A 7,743-nucleotide genomic window follows, 5' to 3' on the forward strand; every position below is an offset into this window, starting at 1 on the left:
GAGAGGAAGAGGAGTCACAAAGATCCTCTGTGAGGAAGAGGAGTCACTCTGATCTGAGAGGAAGAGGAGTCACAAAGATCCTCTGTGAGGAAGAGGAGTCACTCTGATCTAAGATGAAGAGGAGTCACAAAGATCCTCTGTGAGGAAGAGGAGTCACTCTGATCTAAGATGAAGAGGAGTCACAAAGATCCTCTGTGAGGAAGACGAGTCACTCTGATCTGAGAGGAAGAGGAGTCACTCTGATCTGAGAGGAAGAGGAGTCACAAAGATCCTCCGTAAGGAAGAGGAGTCACCCTGATCTGAGAGGAAGAGGAGGCACAAAGATCCTCTAAGAGGAAGAGGAGTCACTCTGATCTGTGAGGAAGAGGAGCCACAAAGATCCTCTGTGAGGAAGAGGAGTCACTTTGATCTGAGAGGAAGAGGAGTCACAAAGATCCTCTGAGAGGAAGAGGAGTCACTCTGATCTGAGAGGAAGAGGAGTTACAAAGATCCTCTGAGAGGAAGAGGAGTCACTCTGATCTGAGAGGAAGAGGAGTTACAAAGATCCTCTGTGAGGAAGAGGAGTTACAAAGATCCTCTGAGAGGAAGAGGAGTCACTCTGATCTGTGAGGAAGAGGAGGCACAAAGATCCTCTAAGAGGAAGAGGAGTCACTCTGATCTGAGAGGAAGAGGAGCCACAAAGATCCTCTGTGAGGAAGAGGAGTCACTCTGATCTGAGAGGAAGAGGAGTCACAAAGATCCTCTAAGAGGAAGAGGAGTCACTCTGATCTGTGAGGAAGAGGAGGCACAAAGATCCTCTGTGAGGAAGAGGAGTCACTCTGATCTGAGAGGAAGAGGAGCCACAAAGATCCTCTAAGAGGAAGAGGAGTCACTCTGATCTGTGAGGAAGAGGAGGCACAAAGATCCTCTAAGAGGAAGAGGAGTCACTCTGAACTGTGAGGAAGAGGAGGCACAAAGATCCTCTGTGAGGAAGAGGAGTCACTCTGATCTGTGAGGAAGAGGAGTCACAAAGACCCTTTGTGAGGAAGAGGAGTCACTCTGATCTGAGAGCAGGAGGAGTCACAAAGATCCTCTGTGAGGAAGAGGAGTCACTCTGATCTGAGAGGAAGAGGAGCCACAAAGATCCTCTGTGAGGAAGAGGAGTCAAAAAGATCCTCTGTGAGGAAGAGGAGTCACTCTGATCTGAGAGCAGGAGGAGTCACAAAGATCCTCTGTGAGGAAGAGGAGTCACTCTGATCTAAGATGAAGAGGAGTCACAAAGATCCTCTGTGAGGAAGAGGAGTCACTCTGATCTGAGAGGAAGAGGAGGCACAAAGATCCTCTGTGAGGAAGAGGAGTCACTCTGATCTGAGAGGAAGAGGAGCCACAAAGATCCTCTGTGAGGAAGAGGAGTCACTCTGATCTGAGAGCAGGAGGAGTCACAAAGATCCTCTGTGAGGAAGAGGAGTCACTCTGATCTGTGAAGAAGAGGAGTCACAAAGATCCTCTAAGAGGAAGAGGAGTCACTCTGATTTGAGAGAAAGAGGAGTCACAGCTTCTTTCTCAACTCTTCTTTTGATCCCAATACTGCAGTTTTTAACCCTTATACTGCCCTGTTTAAGGATTTTTAAGGATTTGTAATCCATCCCACATGAGCTCTACCAGTACTCATTATTACTACTATTTATTCACTACTACCGTTCTTCATTACAATTCTGTTAATAATGTAAATATTGTACAGATCAACTCTCCTTTATATTGTTTCTTTATATTGTGTATTTATACTTCATCAATAATCAATCAGTCAATAAAGTATTTCTGATTCTGATTCTGAAGCCAAACGAGTTCACAGAGCCCTGATTAAATCTGTGTGTGTGTGTGTGTGTGTGTGTGTGCGTGTGTGTGCGTGTGTGTGCGTGTGTGTGTGTGTGTGTGTGTGTGTGTGTGTCCGTGCTGCCTTCAGGAACAGTCAGAATTTATTGGCTAAAATACGAAGGGCGGGACTTTGTGACATTGACTTCCTGAAAAGTGAGCTTACAAAATAAAAGTCTCAGTCGGAAAATGTCACAATAAAATAATATAACAGAGACACGTGCCTCCCACTTCCCCCCATGAAAGCCGGGTTGTACGAGCCGCACCTGAAGGCAGCGCGCTGGTACCCGCACCGCCTCCTCCCGCACCGCTGAGGAGTGAAAAATCCCCTTTTCCTCAGCGGAGAGGAGCTAAACCCGGACCAGGAGTGTGGACGTCAGACCAGCAGCTGGACCGGAACCTGTGGACCTGGATGGATGTAAACGGACCTCAGAGCAGCTGCAGCCTCCAGTGTGATGCAGCTGTGTGATGTCCGCCGAGCAGGATGGGCAACAAGCAGACCACGTTCACCGACGAGCAGCTGGAGGCCTATCAGGTGACTCTGCACGGTTCATATAATAACGAGGACCGGGTCCTGCTTTATAAGGTGTGTCTGTTTTGTGTACGGGGGTCGACAGGACAGCAGAGCGTGCAGGGCGTCTCTCCTGCTGCTGATTGGCTGAGCTCCAGCCTCTCTGCGTCCTCTCACTGTCTCTCTGTCTGTCCACAGGACTGCACCTTCTTCACCAGGAAAGAAGTCCTGCGGTGAGTTGTTGTTCAGAAATCACACCTTCATCACGGCGGAGTGAGGGGGCGGAGCCACAGGTCAGCTGACTGACGCTAATGTCAGAGAAGGACTCCTGCAGCTGGTTATTACATCCACCCAGGACCAGGGGCGCACATTCATCTAACAGCTGGGGGGGGAGACCTTACTGTTATTAATGCAGCATGGAGACGTGATGTTCCAGAGTAACTGAAAAACTATCTCTTGTCCGTTTTTCTTTTCTCTGTGAGTTTATCTGGTCAACAACACAAAGCTATAGTTAGGTTCAACACGGGGTCATATTATAATTATTAAATTACCTCGTCTCTTACTCAGATATTTCAGCTGCAGCTGAGCTGCCACTTAAGATCATAATCCCAACAGAAGATCCACAGTTTAACCAAAGTCCTTAGAGGTGAGTCTCGCCTCTCTGCAGCCATCTTGGTAAGGCCTCAGACTAACAGGATCAGGTCTCTCTTTAAATGAACAGGCAGACAGTTTCATGACTTTGCCCCAAAATAAGGTTTGAAAAGTGTTTTTCCCCGCAGGTCATACTTCTACTACACATAGAGCAGACCCTTCCGTCAGGGGAGCCACACGATTGGCTGAAATATGTTTCCTGCCTCAGATGTTAAAAGCAGACAATTGGCTTTCTAACAGGAGGGGCGGGATAACCGCCATCTTTGGCATTATGGGCTTTCCCTATAAAGTTGTATAGAGGATTCTTAAAGTAGTGGGTTACTTACTGGACTCCCCCCAGACTGTGTGCAGGCGAGTAAAGGGGGACAGCAGCACTGGACCAAACCACTGTGAGGGAAGAGAGGGGGGTATCTAAGTGTTCCTAAACTTAATTAATTAATTAAAGCTAATGGTGTTGCACTGTTTGTATTGTTTTACAGCTTGCACAATTATTTTAAGTCAATATCATTATATTATTTAATTAGGTTTTTAGGGGGTGGACCCTCAGATTGGGAAGGTCCTGACCCCCCCCCCCCCCCCCCCCCCCCCCCCCCCCCCCCCTCGATTTCCACCTATGCTCGGGACACTCTGTCTGTCTACCTCTCTGTATGACACCTGTCCCCTGTCTTTCGCCCCATGTCCCCTGTCCTCTGTCCCCTATCCATTGTCCTCTGTCCCCTGTCCCTTGTCCTCTGTCCCCTGTCCCCTGTCCTCTGTCCACTGTCTCTTGTCCTCTGTCCCATGTCCACTGTCCTCTGTCCACTGTCCTCTGTCCCCTGTCCCTTATCCTCTGCCCTTATCCCCTGTCCCTTGTCCTCTTTCCTTTTCCTCTGTGCCCTGTCCTCTGTCCCCTATCCTCTATCCCCTGTCCCTTATCCTCTGCCCTTTGTCCTCTGTCCCTTGTCCTCTGCAGGCTACATGGCAGGTACCGAGAGTTGGCTCCTCACTTAGTGCCGCTGGATTACACCAACAACCCCGAAATCAGAGTTCCTCTGACGCTCATCGTCAGCATGCCGGAGCTGAAGGTAGATAGCTGACAGGTAGAGGTGACAGATAGAGGTGACAGGTAGAGCTGACAGGTAGAGCTGACAGGTAGAGAGCTGAAGTTAGAGAGCTGACAGGTAGAGGTGACAGGTAGAGCTGACAGGTAGAGGTGACAAGTAAAGCTGACAGGTAGAGGTGACAAGTAAAGCTGACAGGTAGAGCTGACAGGTAGAGGTGACAGGTAGAGGTGACAGGTAAAGCTGACAGGTAGAGGTGACAGGTAGAGAGCTGAAGTTAGAGAGCTGACAGGTAGAGCTGACAGGTAGAGGTGACAGGTAGAGCTGACAAGTAAAGCTGACAGGTAGAGGTGACAGGTGGAGAGCTGACAGGTAGAGCTGACAGGTGGAGAGCTGAAGTTAGAGAGCTGACAAGTAAAGGTGACAGGTAGAGCTGACAGGTAGAGGTGACAGATAGAGAGCTGAAGTTAGAGAGCTGACAGGTAGAGCTGACAAGTAAAGCTGACAGGTAGAGCTGACAGATAGAGAGCTGAAGTTAGAGAGCTGACAGGTAGAGGTGACAAGTAAAGCTGACAGGTAGAGGTGACAGGTAAAGCTGACAGGTAGAGGTGACAAGTAAAGCTGACAGGTAGAGGTGACAGGTGGAGGTGGCAGGTAAAGGTGACAGGTAAAGCTGACAAGTAAAGCTGACAGGTAGAGGTGACAGGTAGAGGTGACAGGTAGAGCTGACAGGTAGAGCTGACAGGTAGAGCTGACAAGTAAAGCTGACAGGTAGAGGTGACAGGGAGAGCTGACAGGTAGAGCTGACAGGTAGAGCTGACAGGTAGAGCTGACAAGTAAAGCTGACAGGTAGAGCTGACAGGTAAAGCTGACAGGTAGAGGTGACAGGTAGAGGTGACAGGTAGAGGTGACAGGTAGAGAGCTGACAGGTAGAGGTGACAAGTAAAGCTGACAGGTAGAGGTGTAAAGTAAAGCTGACAAGTAAAGCTGACAGGTAGAGGTGACAGGTAGAGAGCTGAAGTTAGAGAGCTGACAGGTAGAGGTGACAGGTAGAGGTGACAAGTAAAGCTGACAGGTAGAGGTGACAGGTAGAGAGCTGACAGGTAGAGGTGACAGGTAGAGCTGACAGGTGGAGAGCTGAAGTTAGAGAGCTGACAAGTAAAGGTGACAGGTAGAGCTGACAGGTAGAGGTGACAGATAGAGAGCTGAAGTTAGAGAGCTGACAGGTAGAGGTGACAGGTAGAGCTGACAGGTAGAGGTGACAGATAGAGAGCTTAAGTTAGAGAGCTGACAGGTAGAGGTGACAGGTAGAGAGCTGACAGGTAGAGGTGACAGGTAGAGAGCTGAAGTTAGAGAGGTGACAGGTAGAGAGCTGAAGTTAGAGAGCTGACAGGTAGAGCTGACAAGTAAAGCTGACAGGTAGAGCTGACAGATAGAGAGCTGAAGTTAGAGAGCTGACAGGTAAAGCTGACAGATAGAGAGCTGAAGTTAGAGAGCTGACAGGTAGAGGTGACAGGTAGAGCTGACAAGTAAAGCTGACAGGTAGAGGTGACAGGTAGAGAGGTGACAGGTAGAGCTGACAAGTAAAGCTGACAGGTAGAGGCGACAGGTAGAGAGGTGAAAGGTAGAGCTGACAAGTAAAGCTGACAGGTAGAGTTGACAGGTAGAGGTGACAGGTAGAGGTGACAGGTAGAGGTGACAGGTAAAGCTGACAGTTAGAGCTGACAAGTAAAGCTGACAGGTAGAGGTGACAGGTAGAGCTGACAAGTAAAGCTGACAGGTAGAGGTGACAGGTAAAGCTGACAGGTAGAGCTGACAAGTAAAGCTGACAGGTAGAGGTGACAGGTAGAGGGGACAGGTAGAGGTGACAGGTAGAGGGGACAGGTAGAGGTGACAGGTAGAGCTGACAGGTAGAGGTGACAGGTAAAGCTGACAGGTAAAGCTGACAGGTAGAGCTGACAGGTAGAGGTGACAGGTAGAGGTGACAGATAGAGAGCTGAAGTTAGAGAGCTGACAGGTAGAGAGTTGAATTTAGAGAGCTGACAAGTAAAGCTGACAGGTAGAGGTGACAGGTGGAGAGCTGACAGGTAGAGGTGACAGGTAGAGGTGACAGGTAGAGAGCTGACAGTTAGAGGTGACAGGTGGAGCTGACAGGTAGAAGTGACAGGTAGAGCTGACAAGTAAAACTGACAGGTAGAGGTGACAGAGCTGACAAGTAAAGCTGACAGGTAGAGGTGACAGGTAGAGGTGACAGGTAGAGGTGACAAGTAAAGCTGACAGGTAGAGGTGACAGGTAGAGAGCTGAAGTTAGAGAGCTTACAGGTAGAGCTGACAAGTAAAGCTGACAGGTAGAGGTGACAAGTAGAGGTGACAGGTAGAGGTGACAAGTAGAGGTGACAGGTAGAGAGCTGAAGTTAGAGAGCTGACAGGTAGAGCTGACAAGTAAAGCTGACAGGTAGAGGTGACAGGTAGAGCTGACAAGTAGAGGTGACAGGTAGAGAGCTGAAGTTAGAGAGCTGACAAGTAAAGCTGACAGGTAGAGGTGACAGGTAGAGCTGACAGGTAGAGGTGACAAGTAAAGCTGACAGGTGGAGGTGACAGGTGGAGGTGACAGGTAAAGCTGACAGGTAGAGCTGACAGGTAGAGGTGACAAGTAAAGCTGACAGGTAGAGGTGACAGGTAGAGCTGACAAGTAAAGCTGACAGGTAGAGCTGACAGGTAGAGGTGACAGGTAGAGCTGACAGGTAGAGGTGACAGGTGGAGGTGACAGGTAGAGGTGACAGGTAAAGCTGACAGGTAGAGCTGACAGGTATAGGTGACAAGTAAAGCTGACAGGTAGAGGTGACAGGTAGAGGTGACAGGTGGAGAGCTGACAGGTGGAGCTGACAGGTAGAGGTGACAGGTAAAGGTGACAGGTAGAGGTGACAGGTAAAGCTGACAGGTAGAGGTGACAGGTAGAGCTGACAGGTAGAGGTGACAGGTAGAGGTGACAGATAGAGAGCTGAAGTTAGAGAGCTGACAGGTAGAGAGTTGAATTTAGAGAGCTGACAAGTAAAGCTGACAGGTAGAGGTGACAGGTGGAGAGCTGACAGGTAGAGGTGACAGGTAGAGGTGACAGGTAGAGAGCTGACAGTTAGAGGTGACAGGTGGAGCTGACAGGTAGAGGTGACAGGTAGAGCTGACAAGTAAAGCTGACAGGTAGAGGTGACAGAGCTGACAAGTAAAGCTGACAGGTAGAGGTGACAGGTAGAGAGCTGAAGTTAGAGAGCTTACAGGTAGAGCTGACAAGTAAAGCTGACAGGTAGAGCTGACAAGTAGAGGTGACAGGTAGAGAGCTGAAGTTAGAGAGCTGACAGGTAGAGCTGACAAGTAAAGCTGACAGGTAGAGGTGACAGGTAGAGCTGACAAGTAGAGGTGACAGGTAGAGAGCTGAAGTTAGAGAGCTGACAAGTAAAGCTGACAGGTAGAGGTGACAGGTAGAGCTGACAGGTAGAGGTGACAAGTAAAGCTGACAGGTGGAGGTGACAGGTGGAGGTGACAGGTAAAGCTGACAGGTAGAGCTGACAGGTAGAGGTGACAAGTAAAGCTGACAGGTAGAGGTGACAGGTAGAGCTGACAAGTAAAGCTGACAGGTAGAGGTGACAGGGAGAGGTGACAGGTAGAGCTGACAGGTAGAGGGGACAGGGAGAG

Source organism: Micropterus dolomieu, linkage group LG20, assembly GCF_021292245.1.
Source record: "Micropterus dolomieu isolate WLL.071019.BEF.003 ecotype Adirondacks linkage group LG20, ASM2129224v1, whole genome shotgun sequence".
Lineage (NCBI taxonomy): Eukaryota > Metazoa > Chordata > Actinopteri > Centrarchiformes > Centrarchidae > Micropterus > Micropterus dolomieu.